Source organism: Phyllopteryx taeniolatus, chromosome 16 (genome assembly GCF_024500385.1).
Source record: "Phyllopteryx taeniolatus isolate TA_2022b chromosome 16, UOR_Ptae_1.2, whole genome shotgun sequence".
In the NCBI taxonomy this organism is placed as follows: Eukaryota; Metazoa; Chordata; class Actinopteri; order Syngnathiformes; family Syngnathidae; genus Phyllopteryx; species Phyllopteryx taeniolatus.
In genome coordinates this window covers 529360-537956 of record NC_084517.1, presented here as the reverse complement: position 1 = coordinate 537956, position 8597 = coordinate 529360, and positions in this window count along the sequence as shown.

Genomic DNA, 8597 nt, shown 5'->3' with positions numbered 1-8597 from the left:
TTTGCGCACGGTTGCATTTGTAAGTAGGAGCCTCTCTCCGTCATAAAAAAATTATCCCACGCATAAACTTGAATTTCTGGCTTTAAAATGGGCTGTCACTACCAAGCTGCATGATTATCTCTACGGAGTCAAGTTTGAGGTTCACACAGACAATAATCCGTTAACATATGTCTTAACCACCGCTAAGTTGGACGCAACAGGACATAGATGGTTAGCGGAGCTATCAATGTATGATTTCAGCCTGAAATATCGCTCTGGAAAACAAAACATTGATGCAGATGCATTGTCACGGCGTCCTCATGCTGACAGCGATGTGTCTGGTGAAGAGGAAGTGTCCAAGCTGTCTGTCACATGTCGTCAATTAGAACACCTTATCCTCACCGTTGCAGAGCTGTGGATCTCCTGGGCTCATCCAAGCATGCTGTACCCAGAGCTTATTGTAGTGTGTTATCTGTAAGCACTCAGCCACTGCCCCAAATGTCTTTAGCTGACATCTCACATTCTCAGCAGGAAGACCCATGCATCGGAGAAGTGTGGTGTGCTGTTGTGCAGCGGACCGGGCTAACAAATGAAAACATCCGGATGTGTCATTGTTGTTAAGAGTGGGAAAAGTTAAAGGTCAAGGACTCTGTACTGTACCGAATCAGTAAGCCTCCCAACAAACCAGTTCGACAACAACTCTTACTCCCACAGAAGTTCAGAGAAACTGTTCTTCAGTCTTTGCATGACCAGTCAGGTCACCTTGGGTTTGACAAAACCTATGGGTTGGTGCGAGAGAGATTTTACTGGCCTCGTATGAAAACACAGGTTGAGACGTATTGTAAAAATTGTCCAAGGTGTATTCAGAGGAAAACGCTGCCCAAGAGAGCTGCTGAGTTGTCACATCTTACCAGCGAGGGGCCGATGGATCTTGTCTGTATGGATTTCTTGACAATTAAGCCTGACTCCAGAAACATTTGTAATGTGCTTGTAGTTACAGATCACTACACACGTTATGCTCAAGCTTTTGCGACTAAGGATCAAAAGGCGTCAACAGTTGCTAAGGTCCTGTGGGAAACAATATTTTGTCCACTATGGTCTACCGAAGCGAGTACACTCGGATCAAGGCAGAGATTTCGAGAGCTGCTTCATTCATGAACTGTTGCGTATGCTTGGTATAAAGAAGTCTAGAACCACACCCTACCACCCGCAGGGTGACCCGCAACCTGAGCGTTTCAATAGAACTCTTCTCAACATGCTCGGTACTCTTGATGCACAGGACAAAAGTAAATGGAGTAAATACATCAGTCAGCTGGTGCATGCACGCTAAATGAGTCAACAGGCCACTCGCCATATTTTCTCATGTTCGGTCGAGAGGCTAGACTGCCAGTAGATGTGGCATTTGGAGTCTCAAGTGATGGTACATCCACCAAGTCCTATCTGAAATATGTCAAAAATATGAAATGAGAATTACAGACTGCCTACCAGCTCGCCAAGAGCATGGCTAGAAAAAAAAATGAAGGGAACAAACAACGCGACGATCAGAGAGTTCGTTTCTGTCCATTAGTCTCTGGTGACAGGGTGTTAATCAGAAATCTTGGACTGCAAGGAAAACACAAGCTAGCTGATCGTTGGAAAGCTACACCATACGTTGTGGAGAGTCAACTCCCTGGTTTGCCTGTGTTCAAGTTGAAGCCAGAGAACGGACAAGGCTCTAACAAAGTATTGCACCGAAATCACATTCTGCCCATTGGACAGGAAGTGAAATTGAATGTGGAAAAGAACGAAGATACACTTCAACGCAAAAGGAGAGCCAGCAAAAGACTCAAAGCAAAGAGGGCTGAAAACTGTAATCTTTCTGGTGTACCAGCGCTTGATCATGTTGAAAAGATTGAGTCTGCATCTGACTCAGAAGAGGATGAAATGGGTGTGTGGTATGATTATCACTCCATATGTGAGTCAAGACAACCGGAAGCTCAGGAAACTGTTCAATCAGAACCTGTCAGCATGGATTTGGATCAAGTTGTCCCTCCAATTAACCAAGAGATGGATGAGGTTACAGTTGAGGCATCTGCGGCAACAGATGACGATGGATCCGTAGTGCAAGATGAGACTTTTGAAAGTACTGTTGATACTGGAAGGGACACTGAAGCACAGACATTCGATGTAACGACTGCGAGACAAGACAGTGTTACAGAGAGTTCAGACGAGGCACGACGGCCTCAAAGACTGAAAAGGGTTCCTACCCGACTAACCTATGACTTGTTAGGGAGTCCAAGCTCTGTGCCAGTTAGTACTCATACTGTCTCTCTAGCTAAGGTTGATGATAAGACAGATGGCTTATCTCCATCACCTTTGAGGTACAAGAGCACTTTTTATAAGTGGATTGGTTTGAGAGGGGAGTGTTTATCCTGTTCATAAAAGTTTATGTTGTTATACATGTCATGAGGGCATGACCATTTTTTTTTTGTGGGGGGAGAGTGTAGTGTACTGACTAAAATGTGTTGAACTGTATTTGTTTGAATTGCTGTTGTGAAAACTAGTTAAAAGTTTATTTGGTTCTTTGTGTGGATGGATACTGGGGTGTCCTGCGTTCCGAGGGGTCTGTGAACATTTCAGGGTTTTTTCTGTTTTTAATGATTGATTGAAGGGGTGGTGCGTCCAATGGGATTGGGGGAAGGAGGTGGGTCGTGGGGAGGAAGAGCGGGAGATGCGGCGGGGGAAGAAGAGTTTTTTTGGTGGTCTGGACCTGGTTTTTCGGCGCGAACGGATTTTTGACTGCTTTCAACGCGAACAGATTTACTCTTTCAACGCCACGGGTCCTGCCTGCTCAACGCCACGGGTCCTGCCTGCTCAACGCCACCGGGCTGCCGCTTCAACGCTACGGGATCCAGTCGCTGTGCCTACTGAAGCGTTTTGAGGGCGTGTTCCTACGGCAATCGGTTTGGGTTTCTTTTCCCCAGTGAACTGAGGGTTCAACAGTTTTGTGAGTACTGCCAGTGAGGGCTACATAAATATGGAGGCAGAGGATAAAAAAGGCAACAGAGTGTCGTGAACGGAACAGAGGATAGGACCCAAAAATACACGACTCCAAAACAAATGGACAGTTTCAAAAAGAGAGGTTTAATACACAGGCAGAGGTCGGTACACAGGCAGGCAATCCAAAAAACACAACAGTATCCAAAAACGTGAGGCAAATAGGCGAGGTCGATAATCGGAACAGGGTCTAGTCTTACTGTTAGTCTCTGACGTGGAAACAAGGAATGCTGGAATGCGACGACAAGGTACAACGAACTGGGAACGAGAAAGAATGAGAAACAAGGTTAAATGCAAGGGGTAATTAGGGTGAACGAGGCACAGGTGTTGAAGATGCTCTCAGGAGCAGGTGTGTATGAAACAGGGGGAACACAACAACCGGAAAACACACACCCATGACAGTACCCCCCCCCCCCCCCCCCCCCCCCCCCAACCCCCCTTTAAATTGTGGTATTTCTTTTCGAGGCCGATGTCTACGGAGATGTCTGACCAAGGACGTTGTGGTATTGGCATGGGTCGCAACTCCCCAGAAGGACGTTTACGAGAGGACTCGTTAGCAGCACATACCTGGCAAGCATTGACATAATTGGTCACGTCCCTTCTACCACTGGGCCACCAAAAGCGCTGTTCGACCACAGATTGAGTCTTGGCAATGCCTGGGTGACATACAGTCCGGTTAGTGTGAGCCCAGTGGATGACTCTTCCCCTTAAGGTCGGAACTACATAAAGCCTGTTTTCAGGGCAATTTTGAGGGCTAAGAGTGTTCTTCAGGGCCTCCTTTACCGCAGTTTCAACATCCCAAACAAAAGCAGAAACGAAACATGACTTGGGCAAAATGGTTTTAGAGTCAGACAAAGATTTCTCAGAAAATGCGCGATAAAGCATCTGGCTTACCATTTTTAGAACCAGATCGGTAGGATAACGTGAAATTGAATCTAGTGAAAAACAGAACCCATCGAGCCTGCCTTGCATTTAATCTCTTGGCAGATTTAAGATATTCCAGGTTTTTGTGATCGGTCCATACTAAAAACAGAGTATGTGCCCCCTCTAGCCAGTGCCTCCACTCCACCAAAGCCACCTTGACTGCCAGCAGTTCACGGTCACCAATGTCATAATTTCTCTTTCAGTTTTTTGGAGAGATAAGCACAAGGATGTAATTTACCATCCTTGAGACATTTCTGGGAGAGCACTGCTCCTATACAGGCATCAGACGCATCAACTTCTACCACAAACTGCTGTTTGAGATCTGGTAAAGTGAGGATGGGAGCGGAGGTAAAGCTTGATTTAAGTTTCTGAAAAGCTGCCTGACAAAGCGGGTTCCATACGAAAGGTCTGTGTGGCGAGGTAAGATCATGCAAAGGCGAGGCTATAGAACTGAAATTTCTAATGAATTTTCTGTAGAAATTTGTGAACCCTTAGAACCTTTGTAAGTCTTTGCGTGACGTGGGAGTGGGCCAATTAGTCACGGCATCAACTTTGCAAGGGTCCATTTTGATTTCACCTGGAGCCAGCACGAACCCCAGAAAAGAAACAGATGCCTTGTGGAACTCACATTTCTCAGCCTTGACATATAGTTCATTCTGCAGTAACTGCTGCAACACAGAGCGGACATGAATGATGAGTCTCCTCATCCAGGGAGAATATCAAAATATCGTCCAAATATACAAAAACATAAACATTCAACATGTCGCGCAGGACATCGTTGACAAAGTTCTGGAACACAGCGGGAGCGTTAGTTAGTCCAAAAGGCATCACCAAATACTCATAATGTCCCGTTGGTGTGTTGAATGCTGTTTTCCATTCATGCCCCTCCCTTATCCTGACTAAATGATATGCATTTTTTAAGTCTAGTTTGGTGAAAACCTTGGCTCCCTCCAGGAAATCAAAGGCGGTGGAGATGAGAGGAAGAGGGTACTTGTTTTTCACAGTTATGTCATTGAGACCCCGGTAATCGATACAGGGTCGCAGAGTCTCGTCCTTCTTGTCCACATGAATGAAGATGGGCGAATAATCCCGGCTGCCAGTGATTCATCCACATACTCCTTCATAGCCTTGTGTTCCGGCCCTGAAAGAGAGAATAACCTCCTTTGTGTAGCTGTGGTTCCAGGCAGCAAGTCAACTGCACAGTCGTAAGGTCTGTGGGCGGAAGGATTTGGCCTTGGACTTGGAAAAAACATCTTTAATCTCCTGGTAACAGGTGGGCACTTGAGATAATTCAGGATCCCCAGATGGGGTCTGTGGATTGTCATTTGAAACATAGCCCTGAACATCACATGGAGGCTTGAAACAGTTCTGGGCGCATTTGCTGCCCCATGACATAACCTGCCCAGAGGACCAGTCAATGTGGAGGTTATGTAATTTTAACCATGGGTTCCCTAAAATAAGGTCATGATACATGTCGTCAAAAACATGAAGACTAATGCTTTCTGAGTGGGAATCAGGAAATTTCAATGTGAGTGTTCGGGTGCGGTGAGTGATCTTGCCCATAAAACTGCTGTCTGCAGCATAGGTGTTGTGGTGGCGTTTTATTTGAAAGGTTATAAGGTGCATACGTCTAACGAGGAGGGAGTTGAGTAAGTTTGTGTCAGAACCAGTGTCAATTGATACAGGTGTATGAATTTCTTGATCAGGAGAGCATAATGTCACTTTAGGAAGAAGGCAGGGTCTTCCTTAATGAAATTCAGACTCACCTCTCCCGTGCCCTTGCTATGTCACCCAGGCATTGCCACTGGCAACCTTGACGTGACAGTTGCTCACGGAATGACCCAACTGCCCGTAGTAGAAGCACCGCCCTTCCCTCAGCCGGCGTTGACGTTCCTCAGGGGAGAGATGGAACCTGCCAGGTTGCATGGGTTCATCCGTGGTGACGCTAGCCAGTGGATTGAAACTGGCAACAGGGGATCTGCTTTAGTTTGCCTGGTCACCAAGGCACGTCCTCCAAGTGCGCAGTGGCGCAGCCCTCCGCCGAACTCCGTCCAGCTCGCGATCCAAAAGCCTCTTGTCGATCTTTATGGCGAGAGTGATGACAGTCAAGGGAGCAAGCTGCCTCACGATCTGGTGTGGAAAACTGAAAAATGTGCTCCATAGTCTTTACGAAAAAAGCCCACGAATGACACGCAGCGGAATTGCAGCTACATTCAGCAGTAGCCCACGCCTCCGCACGACCAGTCAGGTGAGAAATGCCGAAAGTGATTTATGCCCGCTCGGTGGGGAAGGCAGCTGCCTGCAGCTCAAAGTGGAGTTCACACTAAGTGATGAACGGCTTAATATTCCCAGAAACTCCAGAGAACCTCTCCGGTCGAGAGATCTGTGGGCAGACAGCAGCGGAGGTGGCAGGTGGCTGTATGGTGACTGCTTCACCTGGAAACGGTGGTACAGTGGCGGCATCTGGTGCTGTGCCAGCTGGTTCCTTCTTCTGAAGCATATTCATTCGCACTTCAAACTGTGAGGACACCTGTCTCATCATAGTGTCCTGATCCTCTGCCAGTCCCTTTAGATGAAGGTGGAGGGCAGCAAGATGCTGATCCTGCTTCAAGAGGCATTGACCCTGCGCTTGAAGGGCTTTGCGCACCGGGTCTGAGTCTGCTGGGTCCATGTTATGGCCAGTTCGTTCTGTCATGAATGGAACAGAGGATAGGACCCAAAAATGCACGACTCCAAAACAAATGGACAGTTTCAAAAAGAGAGGTTTAATATACAGGCAGAGGTCGGTACACAGGCAGGCAATCCAAAAAAGGCACCAGTATTCAAAAACGTGAGGCAAAAAGGCGAGGTCAATAATCGGAACAGGGTCTAAGTCTTACTGTGAGTCTGTGATGTGGAAACAAGGAATGCTGAAACGCGACGACAAGGTACAACGAACTGGCGACTAGAAAGAATGAGACACGAGGTTAAATGCAAGAGGTAATTAGGGTGAACGGGGCACCGGTGGTGAAGATGCTCTCAGGAGCAGGTGTGTACGAGACAGGGGGAAGACAACAACCGGAACACACACACACCCATGATACAGAGAGGAAGATGAGGATATTTTTCTTCTTATTTAAAGAGCCCTCACGCAATGTGTTTTGGATTCTGAAATTAATAAAAGAATGGTTGAGCCATACAATTGTGATAAATAAATTCAATGATAATGTGTTGCCGTGTTTCTGCTTGTTCCCAGGAGAAGGGATCTGACTTCCATTGTAAAACTGTGGAATAAGTATTTCTGCGTCTGACGGGTGTTTTGTTTGTGTTTACGAAGCGGCACACGAGAGAGCGAAGAAATATTTTTTATAAAGTGTATTTATGTTGAGAAATGTTTAAAAGAAGCGTATAAAAGATGTAAAGGAGCAGATTCTTGACTAAATTAGGATGAAGACAAGTCCGTGTTATATAAAAAAATTTGGGATACAGTGAGATTCAATAATTATATTGTCTCTATATATAGTTCCGTTTTATTTTCCTTTCGGCTTATCCTGTTAGGGGTCGCCACAGCGTGTGATCCTTTTCAATGTGAGGTCATCTCCTGCATCCTCCTCTCCAACACCAGCTGCCCTCATGTCTTCCCTCACGATATCCATCAACCCCTGGTCTTCCTCTCACTCTCTTGCCTGGCAGCTCCATCCTGATCATCTTTCTACCAATATACTCACCATCTCTCCTCTGGATGTGTCCCAACCGTCAAAGTCTGCTCTCACTAACTTTGTCTCCAAAACATCTAACCTTGCCTGTCCCTCTGATGAGCTAATTTCTAATTTTATCCAACCTGGTCACTCCAAGAGAGAACCTCAACATCTTCATTTCGGCCACCTCCAGCTCTGCTTCCTGTTGTCTCTTCAGTGCCTCTGTCTCTAATCCGTACAACATGGCTGCCCTCACCACTGTCTTCTAAACTTTGCCCTTCATCCCAACAGAGACTCTTCTGTCACACAACACACCTGACACCTTCCTCCACCCGTTCCAACCTGCTTGGACCCGTTTCTTCACTTCCTTACCACACTCACCATTGCTCTGGACTGTTGACCCCAAGTATTTTAAGTCCTCCATCCTTGCTATCACTTCTCCCTGGAGCCTCACTCTTCCCCCTCCACAACTCTCATTCATACACATATTTATCTTACTTCGGCTAATCTTCATTCCTCACGTTTCCGGTGCATGCCTTCTCCTTTCTAACTGTTCCTCCACCTGCTCCCTGCTTTCACTGCAGATCACAATGTCATCTACAAACATCATGGTCCACGGGGATTCCAGTCTAGCCTCATCTGTCAGCCTATCCATCACCACTGCAAACAGGAAAGGGGTCAAGGCTGATCCCTGATGCAGTCCCACCTCCACCTTAAACTCCTCTGTCACACCAACAGCACACCTCAGAACACCTTGTTCCGCTGCTATCATACATGTCCTGGACTATTCTAACATACTTCTCTGCCACACCAGACTTCTGCATGCAGTACCACAGTTCCTCGCTGGGTACTCTGCCATAGGCTTTCTCAAGATCCACAAAGACACAATGCAGCTCCTTCTGACCTTCTCTGTAGTTTTCCATCAACATCTTCAAGGCAAATTATGCATCTGTGGTTACTCTTTCTAGGCATGAAACCAGA